This window comes from Carassius carassius, chromosome 24 (assembly GCF_963082965.1).
Source record: "Carassius carassius chromosome 24, fCarCar2.1, whole genome shotgun sequence".
Taxonomy (NCBI): Eukaryota; Metazoa; Chordata; class Actinopteri; order Cypriniformes; family Cyprinidae; genus Carassius; species Carassius carassius.
In genome coordinates, this window is record NC_081778.1 from 13,757,203 (window position 1) to 13,772,985 (window position 15,783).

The 15,783-nt window shown below is 37.7% G+C and overlaps 1 pseudogene; it reads right to left on the minus strand.

Moving 5' to 3' along the window:
• Positions 1-11,740: 11,740 nt before the first annotated feature.
• LOC132103598 (uncharacterized) lies at positions 11,741-14,922 on the minus strand (annotated as a pseudogene).
• Between the last annotated feature and the right edge of the window lie 861 nt (positions 14,923-15,783).

Below are 15,783 nucleotides of genomic sequence, written 5' to 3' on the forward strand. Positions count from 1 at the left end.
CGATCAAGGTCAATCAGGCGTTGGGTGGTGCTTCTAATCTGACCGAAAGTTCCAAGACAACCAACATTGGGGGAAAAAAAGACATGGACAAATTGACCTAAAAAAAAAAAGAAACCTTGCCTCTAATCAAATGCTCAACAACAAAATCTGCTTTCAATGATCGCCATCTCCCCTTGTGCAGGCCGTGTGACTGCTGTTCAGAGATTGTGATGTTAATAGGATAACATGACCCAAAATCAATCCCAGCTCTGTGTGAAAGGGCGAGACAGCAGGAGATGTTCCTTCCAGTGAACAGTCAAAGTGCTCAAAAAATCATCTGGGGTTTAATTGGCTTTAAGGTGGGCAACAGGGCAGTGAGTACATGCCAGCATTAAACCCCAGCCTGTGAGATTTGTCAGATTCCTCAGGCTGGTTTGAGAAGGGGCATTTGATTCATCTCCAGTTCTCTGGCTGTTGCCTCTGAGCCTGTCATTCTCAGCCAAGTGTAAAGAAACTTTAATAAAGAGTCACTCATGATTTTCCTTTTTTCCCCCTTCAGGGCAGAGCTGCTGTGCTGTTTTGGCTGTTTGAGTTCATTTCCAGTCAGTCTAGCTGGTGATACCATGCTGAATATGGTATCATATTGGGGGTTCGATTCTCCGGGGACTCATGATAGGTAAAAATGTATAGCCTGAATGCACTGTAAGTCACTTTAGATAAAAGTGTCTGCTAAATGCATAAACTAATTAATTAATTAATTAATTAATTATATAAGCAATTAATTAATTATATAATTAATTGATTAGTTTATTAATTAATTAATTATATAATTAATTAATTTGTTTAATATGACACAACTACGGTACTTATTGGGAAATTTCATATTTCTGGTTTGTGTGGATTGACTAATGATGGTTTTTAGCATTTTAGATTAATAGTAAATTTTTTAAGAATAATAAAGTCATCAAAATATGAACACAAATCTATATATCTTATATTTTAAATCAGTTGTTCTTAACCCTTTTGACTCCTCATTGTCCAACACAAGACTATTTGAAGGCTTCCATTATGATTAAGATATTTTTTTTGCTGTAATTATATCAGTTTAAATCAGGGTTCGTCAAATCTTGTCCTGGAGGGCCAGTACACTGCAGAGTTTAGCTCCAATCCTGATCCAACTCACCTACCTGTGATTTTCTAATGATCCTTAATAAATAAATAAAATTAAAATAAAAATTCTGAAACAAATCACTGCTGTGTCGTTTGGAGACATACAACAGTTCTGCTATGGATTTATAGATAATTTTGTCTTTAAAAATATATCAAATAAAACACAGTAACTTCTTATTTGCTGAACTGTTGTATAAACTCACATTTGCTCTTGTGCTATTCGGGACAGCTCTCATGTAATATTGGTGTTGCCTCTTGTGTAATATTGCTTTTCGTGTGATATATGAGGAAAAAAACATCACTCACCAGAGAGCAAGCCTGTTCTTGATAAAGCTGCTGTGAAAACACGGGAAAAGCCGATGAGGAAGAAGTTGGGGTGAAGCGATCTTTTTATAGGAGGAGCAAAATACTTCACATCTCTGTCTATAGCGCATCTAATAATTTGAACCCCCCCCCCAGAATCATCCAAAGAATGAGAAAAAGGTTTCATGTGATCTCTTGAACACTGTGGGCCTGTTTTACAAATGCTAAATGTGGTGATCTATGCATGTAATAACATGCACAATCACCCACCAAGGAGCAACCTCATGCGAGCTGGGTCCAATCCAGACCTTGAGAGGTTTCTGTGAGAATAAGAGATCCCTGTTGCAAAAATATAGTACATTAATAATCAGGCTTAAAGGGTGGGCCTGAATCACAGAGGAAATTATGATTACTTAAGTGGTCAGTGTTGTAAAGTCATTGCCCAGCAACCTTAAACATTGTCATTTTCATGCACAGCTATTCTGTTTGGCCAACACAACTATGGGAGATTCACTCTATAAACTTGAGCTCTGCACAAATTTCATAATGGCAATAGAATAGTCTGTATTTCATTATGTGATCAAATGTTGCAACATCAGAGTTGCCCCCAGAAACGGTTTAGAACAGGGGTCTTCAATCCTGGTCCTGGAGGGTCAGTGTACTGCAGAGTTTAGCTCCAACCCTAATTAAACACACCTGAAAGGTTTTAGTAGGCATACTAGAAACTTCCATGCAGGTGGAAGGCAAGGGCCATTTCTGACTGGCCAACACCTGACTCTTGTAAAGCTCTTCAACAGTTCCTGGGATTCACCAACTTTTATCTGGCTTTTATAAAATAGGCATTTGTTAAGATCAAATCCAAATTTTCAGCTGCTCCTATTCTTATTAGTCCTCAAATCAGTTGGTAGTGGAGGTGGATGCCTCAGAGGTTGGTTTCTGAGTGGTCCTGTCTCAAGTATCCCCTCATGATAATAAGTTTCATCATTGTGCTTATTGTTCTCAAAATGTATCCCCCCAGAGTGGAATTATGACATTGGCAATCGAGGGCTGCTGGAAGTACATGTAGCTTCGGGGAAGTGGTGTCATTGGCTGGAGGGAGTTGCTGTTCTATTTGTTGTGTTGACTGATCACAGGAAACTGGGATATATTTGATCTGCTAAACACTTGAATTTAGACAATGGGGATTGGGTATTGTTCTTCGGGCACTTCAACTTTGACTTGTCTAACACTGTGTGTACATTAGATTGTGAATGTCGCAGCGTGGAATGAAGTGAAAAAATACTGTCCAACCCATTATAATAGTGATGTTGTTTACATTGGATGCATTGTGTCGCGACACCACACATCTTTGACAGTAAACTGATGCCTTGTTCTATGATGTACTGACACAAAATTCATATGATTTGCAATGGGTGTTTTGTTGCATTCAATGTAGACAGCCTACACTCAACAACAACTGTTGTATCCGGTGGAGACACAGTGTTATAGACCAAGTTCTAAAAATTGTAAGCCTGATGCGTTGTCCCAGTGTTTTGGTGCCTCAAATGATGTGTCCATGTTCGTGCCACCATACTTCAGTGGGGCCAATCCTCCAAGTTATCCTGCCGTTTAAGAGTAAGTCAATGGCAGCCATCTGTCAGTTGTTTTCACATATTGCCTAGGAATTTGTTACTGGTCTCCCACCATTTAGTCGCAACACTGTTGTCCTTACAGTGGCCGATCATTTTTCTAAGGTGGTCCACTTTATCACTCTTCCCAAACTTCCCTCTGATAAGGAGATGGCCTGGGTGGTCATTGACCATGTCTTCCGGATGATGTGATCTCTCACAGGGGGCCCCAGTTAATTTCCCATTTTTGGAGGGAGTTCTGTCAGCAGATTGGAGCCTCCACCAGTTTGTCGTCAGGCTTCCATCTTCAGACCAACTGCCAGATCGAGTTTGCAAACCAGGATCTCGAGCGGATGCTTTGATGCCTAGCCTCCCATAACCCCTCCTCCTGGAGTCATCAGCTGACATGGGCTGAATATACCCAAAACTCTTTGCAGGTGTCTGCGACTGGGCTTTCCCCATTCATGTGCTGCCTAAGTTATCAGCCTCCTTTGTTTTTTTCCTAGGGTGTTGAGGCTGGTGTTCCCTCAGCTCACACCTTTATAGAGCATTGTCGAGGGCCAGGGAGGCTTTGATCAGGAACAGGGGACGCACAAAAACAGTGGCAGATTGTCGCCGGTCTAAGGCACCCACTTATATTTGTGGTCAGAAGGTATTTCTACTAAAGCCACTTCGGGGTCCTACCCATAAGTTGGCACCCACATTCATAGGGCAATACCCCATAGTCAAAGTAATTTGACTTCTGTTTCTATTTCTACCCTTCCTCCTCCCCTGATGAGCAGGAACTCCTGCGATCATCGTCATGGAAGATTCTTGATTGCAGGCAGCGCGGACGGGGGAAGGGTATATCAGTATTTGGTGGATTGGGAGGGATACGCCCCGAAGAAGAGAAGAGTCCCAACTTGGGACATTCTGGACCACTCACTCGTTGAGGTTTTTCATCGTTGTCAGTCTTATTTTTTGGTGGGCGCACCAGGTGACACTCCTGGGAGGAAGAGTACTGTCAGGAATTGGGTTTGATCACTCTGTCTCCTTAGGTTTTTTTTTCTTTTACAAAAAGTAATAAAAATGACAAAAGCGTATAAAAAAAATTCTTAAACTGAAATTAAAATGACAGCTGAAAATATAAAGATAGCATCTAATTGAAAATGTTAATATGTAGTACAATAGTATAAAAATAATGCAAAAAATAACACTAGCCCTGAGTTGAATAGGCATGTTTTCCTCTCATGCTAATTCATATGGTGATTCCTTTATAAATGCGTTTATTATTATATTATGTGCTGTCTTGTTAACTGCAATAGACCAAAATAATGAACATGTGCAGCTGTTGAGTAGGGGTGCAAGTCTCTTTTTGACTCTAATATTATTTACCCTGATTTATTGAAAGCACATATAGTCATTACACAAAATGCGATCATAATTTATTGGATGATTTGCATTGTTTTGATGTTTTATACATCAAATAACATTATGAAATCATGCTATGTTTAAATATATAAATAGTATTTCAGTTCTGCTACATGGCTAGACTGTGAGACTGTGTTGCTTTGAGACACAACTTTGTAATCATATCTCCACACACACACACACTTATCACAGCTTAGACGCACTTCTGCCACCTGAGTCAGCAGACTCCTCCTTCCTAGCTGAATTTCTCAGACATCAAGCTCTTCCGTGTGGCTCTGTTCCTTCAAACATTCTGTTAATTTCAAGTCTCTGTGGAGAATATTGAGTGGCAAGACAGATGTGTTTACAATGGTCATTTCATTCTGCTCCACAGACAGTCTGGGGTGGGCGGCTTTTTGGGAAAGATCTGCTGTAATGGAAAGCACCAAAATCTGGTGACTTCTCTCATGTGGACGAAACAGGATGTTAATAGTTTTACCAAACTATAAAGAACCAAACCACATGGCAGTTTCATAGACAAGCTTTTAAAATTACTGCACATTCTCAGAAAATATCATACGGTATAAATATGTTGCATTAAAGGGATAGTTCACTCAAAAAAATGAACATTTTACTTAAGTTGTTCCAAACCTGAATTTCTTTCTTCTGCTGAACACTAAGATATTTTAAAGTCTGAGAAGCCAAACAGCATCTTGTCCCCAAATATTTTTTAAAGGTCCTATGACATGAAAATTTCACTTTCTGAGGTTTTTTAACATTAATATGACTTCCCCTAGCATGTATGTGGTCCCCAAGTTTCTAAAAATTTTAATCGGTGCAAATCGAGATTTTACTATCTTTCTCTGCCTTTGAGAAAATGGAAGCTCAAACGGGCTGATCTGGAATCTCCTCTTTGTGACGTTGTAAAGAGAAATGTTACCTCCCCTTTCTCTGCTTTGCCCGCCCAAATATTTACATATAATTCAGTCGCAATGTCAGCACAGGCGTTACAAACAGACTTTTATGATATGGATTCGACAGCACCGACACAAACAGTGAGTAACCCTGTTCATTAATGCCTGATCTGTGATCAGTGATTTCTGATGTGTAGCTAATCATTCAAGTTCAAACAGACTTTCTTTCTAAATCGTTTAATACTGTTTATGCATCAGTGAATCAAGCCAGTGAATAAACGATCAACTTCACGTTGTTTCTCTTAGTAGCATGAAACAAATCTGTTATTTAAATTGTGATTTAACTACAGAGAGCGATCAAAGAACGCTCCCTTTTTTTTCGGAGCTCTCACACATCGTGAGTATATCTGCACACTTGACTAAACTGCCATTACAATGAATGACGCTGTTATGCTGCACAACAAAGCTCTTACTGTATTCATGTGTTTGCTGTTAGTTGTGGTGAAAGCATTTTGTGAGAGAAAACGTGTTGCAATAATGATGAGATGACTGCATTCACGCGATAAACAGACTCTGTCTACTCAATGCTCATCACTGCAGCCTTTCATGTGATGGGAAAAGATCGAAAAAATAATTATATAATCAACAAATCCACGATTCGTTAATCTCGACAGCTGTAGTATATATATATATATATATATTTGAGAGGGGTCCACATGTAATACGCATTTCAAATGCAAAGATGTCAGCCAATCACAACAGTTGTCGTTTACTCGGAGTCTCACAGCAGACACGCCCCTTCAAACAGAGCATTCAAGCCAGAGGGCTATTATCAGGATATAAAAATGCTTTTTATTTCTAAATTTTAAATGTAAAAATCATACTCACAATATAAGTACACCTAAGGAAACATTAAAAAGCATTTAAAGAAAAGGAAATAATCCATGTCATGGGACCTTTAAGAAACTGTTTGGTTAAGTCTTTTAAACTTGAAAAAGGTTGGTGGGTCCATGAGAGAGCTATGTCTGATATGTGAATAAATTGTTCTAATGAGCCAAATTAGTTTTTCAGTGAATTAGCGGATCCAGTTTGCAAGTCAGTCCAGATGATTTATGCACAAATCAGACTGATCAAGTTCTCAAGTTCAGCTCACTGACTTACTAAAGAGAAATGTATGAATAACTTAAATGTCAATCTGTTCTTAATTAAAAGCTATTATACGACTTCAGAAGACTGAAATACAGTGCACAAGTCATACGGACAACTTCTATGATACTTTCGTTGGGCTTTTTTGGAGCACATCTTCGATATTTAAATATGCACACTCTAAGCATATCAGAATCAGAATTTCTTTCTTCTTTCAGAGCACTGACATTGCATTGTTAGAGTGTCACAAGCAGTCCAGCATGCAGAGAGCAGATTTCTGTGCGTCCTCCTCCTGTGGTTCCGTGCTCATATAAGGTCAGACCTCCTGGCAGCTCTGACGGGTCTCTATGACTCAGCGCCAGTCTGCACTGCTGCTCTCATTTACCCAACCCTATGTGACTTTGTTTCTACTTCTTTGTTTCTCTCTCTCATTTTCTTTTATTTTGTGCATTACTCAAACTATTATCTCACTTGTCCCTTTTTCCCTTTTCAATTTTTCTGAATACTTTAAATTCAAATTGAAATTCTGTCACTAAATCACCCTCATGTTGTCCCAAACCCATGTACCCATGTCATTTTACCTGTGCAAGACAAAGGAGTCTATCACACAAAAGTATCCTCACACAGCTCACACACAAACTGATAAAATGGCTTCAAAAGATCACATACTGTAGACGACTTTAATGGTGCTTAAAGGTCTGTTTACAGTTTTCTCATAAAATTAGATTTTCGCATATGATGTTTCTGTTCAGACCAATACAACAAAAACAATTGTGAAATTCACATTTGCGATAAATATTTACTGAATGTACATGAACATGAAAATATAGCAAAATATAACAACATACAGATTTGGAATGATGTGAAGGTGAGTAAATAATAGGATTTTAATTTCTGGAACCCCTTAATCCATAATGTCTGCGTATGATGTCACACAACAGCCATCCTCTCAAGGAAATGGAAAGTAGGTTAGTGGAAATCCCCTTTTGTTTAAATGGCTTCTAAAATGCCTCATTGCAGATAAGGCCTGCTTAATTTTGACCACAGTAGACATAAAAAAATAAAAATAAAAATAAAAATTTGCATGAGTGTATGCATATTCTCTGAGGAAAGCAGAACTGATTTTCCCGAAAGAGTAAGAGAGCTGATCCAGGTGTTGAGCAATGTAAATATGTAGCCTGTGAAGATGGATTGCATTTGCCTTTGCTCTGTCTGATCTGAGACACAAGTTGATTCTGTAACAGGATAAAGGGTAACAAGATAGCAACAGCAGGCCCTCTACGAGGTCTTCTGAAGTTGAAATTAAGCACATCCATACACAGGGCTGTCAGGAAGCCGGCGAGACTGCCGTAGGATGTGTCAACAGCGTGACAATGTCAGAAGTCATGTAAGAAACTTGTGTATTGGACTGACAGTCATATCTCAGACATCCAATCATGCCTTCACCTTGTTGAGCTAAGCTGAAAATAGAAAGTAAAAAAATAACTCTGTAAGGCACAGGTGTTGTTCATCCACAAACCCTTCCAAACTACACGAATGTCAGCATGCTGGAACCAAAAAGCCCTTTGGGTTTCAATTCACTTTACACCATAAATTGTTTATATTACATCCTGTTGGTGTTGTCAGACTGGATAAAATACAGGGCTTAAAGCAGAGCTTTTTAAATGGGCATCAGATCCTGTAAAACCTTCAAACTGCTACTTATTTACACATGAACTCATTTATAAACATTTGTTGCACAAACTACAATTTCCAGAAAATGCATACTCAGAACGGAGTCAGTATGTGAAGTGGTCAGGTTTACATTATTTGGGTATATCATTACTTTGGTCTGTGATAAAGACTTTAGGATCTGAGTAATAACTCACATGGACAAGAGGGACATGATCAGTCCAAAACAATCCTGAGCCAGGTTTATATGGTAGGACTCTTCCAGAATATTAAGAATTGGGATTATTTCCAATGTGAAATGATGTACAAGGTCCAAAGTCAACATTGTTTCACTTTACATCAACTGGGAGATCTCTGTATTTATGAAAGTGGGCTTATAGAACCGGTTCTGCCTTCTTTTTCTAGAGTCCGTATGGAGTTGAGTTTGGGAATGAGAAAATCGCGCTCTTGAACTGTAATATACAGAAACACCTCAGCTTCAAGCCTTTTGTCAGACAGTTGAATTTAGGTTTTAAATTCCTTCTCTTTCACCATACAGAGACAAATTGTCTGTGATATTCTGGTTATATTAGTTATATAGTTAACCTGGATCCCTCTCACAATGGAATATTGCTTGAAAAGCAGTTGGGGGTTTCAATAAGGAGGGAAAATAGGGCTTGCACAGGATATTTCAAAGAGCCAAAACTACCAGCTGACAGACTTTTATTTATTATGTTCGATTTTTATTTATTATGTTCGAGAGAGAGAGAATTAAAAAAAAAAATATTTACAACAAATCTCCTACTTACAATTACATAAACTCAAGTAATAAGTATCAAGTTACAACTCAATACAAATCAATAAAGTGTAAAGTTTTCTAGACCACACATGATTCCTCATTTTGGTCATTAGGTTGCTGTCTATTTGTTTGAGCAAAGATATTATAAACAGATTAACAATGCTTTTACCTTTTTGTAATGTACACTTGTAGTGTATTTAAAATCTTAAAAGTATGTTTAAAAAAAAGGGTGCCTTCACATAATACAGTTATCCTCAAATCCGGCTCACAAAATCCATTTTCCTGCAGAGTTTACCTCTAACCCTAATCAAACACACATGAGTTTGCTAATCAATGTCTTTAGGAACGTTAGAAAATCGCAGGTAGGTTTGTTTGATAATTGTGGAGCTAAACTCTGCAGGAAAGTGGATCTCACGAGACAGATTTGAGGATCACTGCACTGTAAAACTTTTCACTGTAAATTTACAGTAAAATACTGGCAGCTGGGTTACCAGCCACATACTGTATTTTTACAGAACTAGTACTGTAAACAGAATTTACAGTACTAGTTCTGTAAACCGTTGTTCTGTAAATTTACAGTAAAATACTGGCAGGTGGGTTGCCAGCCACATACTGTATTTTCCTAAATTAACAGTACTGCACTGCAATTACAGCATATACCACAATTTTACAGAATTATACTGTCTACAGCAAAAAAAAAACATTTTTACAGGGAAAACATTATACTCTGAACTTTAAACAAGACAATAGAAACCAACAACATTATTTGTGTTTTAAAACATTTATTTTAAAAGCAACGACCAGACATTTGCCTTATATGAACACATTTGGCTGAAATGCCAGCTGTTTTTTTTTTTTTTTTTACATTTAAAATGTTAGTTGAACACTTAACACTTTATAATAAAGTAATCTTGTTAACCTTAAACAAATGTACCTTTTTTTTCAGAAATGTAAAGAGTCAAAAAAAGAATAGAACCTCAAAATGGCTGAAATGGCAGTTGTATTTTATAAATGGAATTAACGATGCAGTAATCATAATTACTTTTAATGTACTTGCTGACAGGATCTAAACAAAGTTCCATTCAAAGTCTGCAAGTTTTCGCAGAAGTGAGGAAACTGGTGGGCTTACAGTGGCGTTCTTTTTTTGCACAACTTGGCCAGTTTTCTTTGAAGTCACTTTTCCTTTTTTTGCTTTTGATCCACGTTCAGGATTGATGTCAACAAAGCATCTAAAATGCAGAAAAGAGGAAAAAACACAATCAAATATTATAGACTGTGCATATATATATATATATATATATAGAGAGAGAGAGAGAGAGAGAGATTTAACCATTATTCACCCAGCTTATTAACAATATAATCCCCTCATCAGGTACTGAATCAGGGCCTACCAGAGTGTGAGTTGAAATGCAGCCATAAACCCTGTTTATGTAAAGCACACATTGCCAAATCCAGTCCAAACATTTGTGACTTCATTAATTTAACTAAATTTCAACCTAGGGTCCTTTGCACCATGACCTTGAGCCAAATACTAAGATGGCGCAAGCCCTTACAAGCTTTTACCAAATCACGGAAGTGACCTCCACGTCTGTGTTAGCGGTAGCATTCGCCGTCAGGCAATTGTTATTTAATAAACTCCTGATGTACTTATAAACCTTCCAATCCCTCGTTTTAGGAGTACAGAACCTATTTGTACTACTGTAGAAGTTTGGTACCGTTCTGGTCATCATTATTAGTGGGGTAATTTACGAGACACAACTTTAGGAAAAGGCTTTGGGTAGTGGGGGGGGGGGGGGGGGGGGGGGTTGGGGTGTTTGGCTCAATGTCATGGTGAAAATGACCCTAGGTTGATTTTACTCTGAACCATCCCTTTAAATACCCTTATTTTACGAAGGCCTAGACCTGGCTTAAAGGGTAAGTTCACCGAAATATAAAATATTTCATATATGACTCACCCTCATGTCGTTCCAAACCTGTAAGACCACAGTTTAAGATATCTTAGATTTAGTCCGAGAGCTTTCTGATCCTCCATTGCAAATGTATCTACGGTCTACTGTCCATGTCCAGAAAGGTAAGAAAAACATCATCAAAGTAGTCCATGTGACATCAGAGGGTCAGTTAGAATTTTTTGAAGCATTGCAAATACATTTTGATCCAAAAATAACAACAATTATGACTTTATTCAACATTGTCTTCTCTTCCGGGTCGGTTCTGAGCAAGTTCACGACGCTGCTGACGTGTTTTCTGGTGTGCCCAATAACAAAGATAGCACATCAGCAGCGTCACCGCAGTGTTGTGAACGCACTCACAACAGAAATATTCTAACCGACCCTCTGATGTCACATGGACTACTTTGATGATGTTTTTCTTACCTTTCTGGACATGGACAGTATACCGTACACACAGCTTCAATGGAGGGACTGAGAGCTCTCGGACTAAATCTGAAATATCTTAAACCGTGTTCTGAAGATGAACAGAGGTCTTACGGGTTTGGAACGACATGAGGGTGAGTTATTAATGATATAATTTACATTTTTCTGTGAACTAACCCTTTAAGCTAAGCCCTGTCTGCACTGCAAAAAAATGCTTTTGTTTTTGTCTGGTTTCCTGTCCGAATATTAAAAAAAAAATCCTAAATCAAGATGCATTTACTAGATACGTAAAATAAGATAAGATATAATGTCTTGTTTTCCAAGGGAATTACTCCAAATTAAGGTTTTTTTTGAGACTGGAAACAAGACAAAAACACTAAGTAAGAAAAGCATGTTTTGCAGTGTGTGAAACCAGGTCCATATTGTTATTCCCAGTAGTCAGCTGTACAAAACGTTTATAAAAAATAAAAAAAAGTCCTTCACAAATAGTCAAGACAAAGGTTAGTGACAATTCAGTCTAAAACATATATTTCAAATATTTCTAATGACTTACCTCTGAACAAACTCAAGGGTGCATGCTGCCTCTTCCTGGTACTGTAAATTGAAATTATAGAAGGAGGCAAACAGCGCTGCCAGGCCAGTGATGAAGTTGGGCTGTGCTCCTTCACACACAACTTGACCCTCCAAACTCAACATCCAGCGCTGGTTGCTCAGAGATTGACCTGTAATAAAAATAAAAATCAGAAGGAAAAAGTAATAATATTATTGTGGCTTCCAGTTTGGTTCTATGTAGTTGTCTATTCATAATTCTACATAACTGTTAAAAGAACTCTGTTCACAGGATACACCATTTCATTCTGCCTTAGTAGTGCTTTTGGGTAGGGTTCATCAATACAGTAATACTATAATTTAATTTATATGAGCAATTTCCTATTTAGAGGAATAGTTTACCCTGGTTAAATGAAAGTAGTGTTAGAGTTAATTAGCTGGACTTCACAACCACACAATTTTGCTGAACACAGTTGATTCTTCCATACATATGTTGCCAATTAAAATCAGTTTTTATATTTCTCATACCATCACCACTCTCTTCCTGAAAAAGTAATATGATATTGGAACAACACCCCAATGCAAAAAATGCTTTTCTTAGTTACTATTTTGTCTAGTTTCCAGACAAATAACTTAAACGTTCTTAAATCAAGAATAATAAACTAGACAAGTAAAAATGATGTCTTTTTTTCTGAAAATTGTTTACTTAAACTTTTTTTTTTTTGCAATAACATTTCGGAAAACAATAATTTTTTTTACTTGTCTAGTATATTCTTATTCATGCAAAAAAAAAAAAAAAAAAAAAAAGACACTTGAGAACAAAAAATAAATAGAAGTTAAGTAAAACATTTTTTTTGCAGTGGGGCAAGTAAATGATGACTTGCTCTTCACTTTAAGGTTAAACGACTTTATTGTTTACATACCAAGAAATATAAGGCGTGGACTCTCTGGCAAATGAAGAGAATGCTGGACATCAGATGGAGTCGCAAATTCCTGAAACAAATTTTAAAAAGACAGTACAACCATGATCAACTGACCAATCCATAAAAGAGATTATAGATAAATTAGATTGGTTGAATAATCTCTATTTACATCTGCTTGAAGGAAAACCCCATCTAACTTCTCTTTGAAGTGTGCAAGGAGTAGTTATATGACCATGGCATCCACATCATTTTCACCTCTGGAGAGAATACTTCGAATGTCATCATTGGTTGGTTTGCTTTTGAAAAATTCAATTATGATTTGTCCACACTCCTGAATAGACAATTCCAAACATCTGAGCACTTTTTTGTCAGTAAGCTGTTCAAAATGTCCATATATATGCCTCTGTGTGAAGAGATATGGCCATTTAGTTTTGATATCTGCAATTGTAGGGGATGGGGTTGCATTGATCATGTGACGCTGAAGCCAATAGGTTCCCTCCATGAGCTTGCAAACGTCTCCTCTCTCTGCTCCAGAGATTCCTTCATGAAGATGCATCTCCTCAATCTTCTGACGTTTCACTTCAAGACTGTCATAAGTTTCACCAGGTGGAAGAGCAGGCTGCCATCTTGTGCAACCATACGAGTCAGTGGAACTTAGTTTTCTAGTAGTTCCGGTGTCACTTCTTTGGATCCTATGATGACTTAGTGTATTTGTTCGATTCAGGTGCTCTATGCGTACTTTCAGCTGTGAAAGAACAGATTCATATCCACCCCCAACCTGCTTGTCACCCAACATGTCAGCAAAAGACTTTGGATACTGGCTCACTATTTTGCGACTAACAGTGAGACACTGTGATCTGGTGGGGTTCTTGTCATGTTTTCTCATTTCGTCAGCAAGGATTCTAATCATTTGTCTTCGATCAGAAGGAGAAGGTCTCTGTCCATTCTCAACAGCAGTCTTTATACCGTCTGGCATTAAGTTCCAGGGAACTTGGAAATTTTCAGTCCATGAATGTGTGGCACTGGCTGATGCTAAACTGCTTGATGTTGGCTTTGAGGAGCTTGATGGAGGTGAACCAAGAGTAGTGTTTGTTTCGGGGGGAACCGAGGGGAGAACCTCAGCAGGTGGCAATACGACTGTGCAGTTTTGATGTTCTGTGTTTATATATATAAATAAATAATCAGTTATTGTATCAAATTACATAATAAACAGTACTGGAATGCATTTTAACAGATAAAAGGGATAGTTCACACAAAAAAATTAAACATTCTGCCATTAATTTCTCACCCTCACGTCATTCCAAACCAGTAAGACTTTTGTTCACTTTGTTACATAAATGAAGATATTCCTGATAAAATCCGAGAGACTTCCGTCCCTTTATAGACAGTATACTCAACTTCCACTTTCCGTATAGTAATCTATATGACTCCAGTGGTTTAACTTTAATGTTAGAAGTGGTTTGTTTAACCCCAGAAACTAAAAACAATGTACCACTTTATTAACATAATAATAATCTCCAATGTGTGTTCACACAACAATGTCTGCTCTCATGTCAACACAGCATGGCATGCATTATGGGGCTTTAGTGAACATGCCTTGGAGATTAATATTTTAGAAAATAAAGATTTTTAGGGGGGGGGGGCACACTCATATTGCTTCATAAAATAGAGGTTACACCCCTGGTGTAACATCCATTAATTTAATATCTATGGAGTGACAAAGGTTCTTCAATTTCATCAAAAATATCTTCATTTGTGTACTGAAGATGAAAGATTGTCTTGCTTGTTTGGAATAACTTGAGAGTGAGTAATTAATGACAAGGTTTCCATTTTTGGGTGAATAAATCCTTTAAATTTTCATATACTATATTTGTGTGTTTTTTTTTTTTTTTTTTACATCAACTTTATCTTTACCTTGATTTTTCCATGAACTAAGAAGTTTTCTGCATTGGATAGGTCTTATAAACTCCAAAATGTAATCTTCTTTTACATAAATCAAATCATCCAAGCCTTCGACACCTTGGTCCATGAGCTTCTCAACAAGATGGTTGGTTACATCTGGAGATAGGCTTGGCAACACCAACAGTACAGCATCTTTCAGGACTTCTTTCATTCCAGACATTATTCTAAAAAATTGGGAAGGAATGATGGAGAACAATTACTGACAAGCCACACAATGAATATTCTGGCAGAGGATAGTAATCCAGTAGACTGTCTTGATTTATACATAGGTAGCCTTGATCTTGTGGTTTCAAGCACTGAACTCCCTGGTCTATAAGACAAAAAGACTGACTTTTCTTTGTGACAAAATATACATTGCAATTGTCATGTACAATAATTAAATGAATGTTCCCATGCACAATTCCCTCATCATTCTTCTGCAAAACAACATGCATGTTTTTTTTATAAAGTGTTCCCTTTACAGTCACTTCATTACATGCTACTGTATTCCCTGGCTGAAAGTTAAGACAAGCAACAGATCCTTGAATGTCATCATTGTAGTCATTAACATGAAACTCTATTCCCCTCTCTGCCACAACATTTTCAGGGAAAGGGCTTCCAGCATTTAGGTAAGCCTGAAGAAGTTGATGTCTTTCTGCCAATGTAGCACTCAAGTTCTTGAAATTGTGCAATTTTCTTGCACACTGTTTAAAGTATGAGTGCTTACTTTCAAAGCGTAGTGTCCAGAGGCGAATAAGTGGACCAAAACGACCAGTGAGTTCAGGATAATGACACAGGTAGTGGTGCTTTGGCTTAAGGGGATGCTTTGGAAAAACCACCTTTCGAGTCTCAATATACTCCTCTATTAGCACTGATAAATATGCAATCTGACCAGTATTAATGGAAGGAGCACAGATGAGCTCTGCTATCTGTCTGAGTTGAAGTACTAACTGCCATACCTCATTTTCAGTTGGACTGACAATCTTTTCCCCAACCAAAAGAGGTAAAAGCCGGAGAAGGCACCAATTCTGAACTGCATGT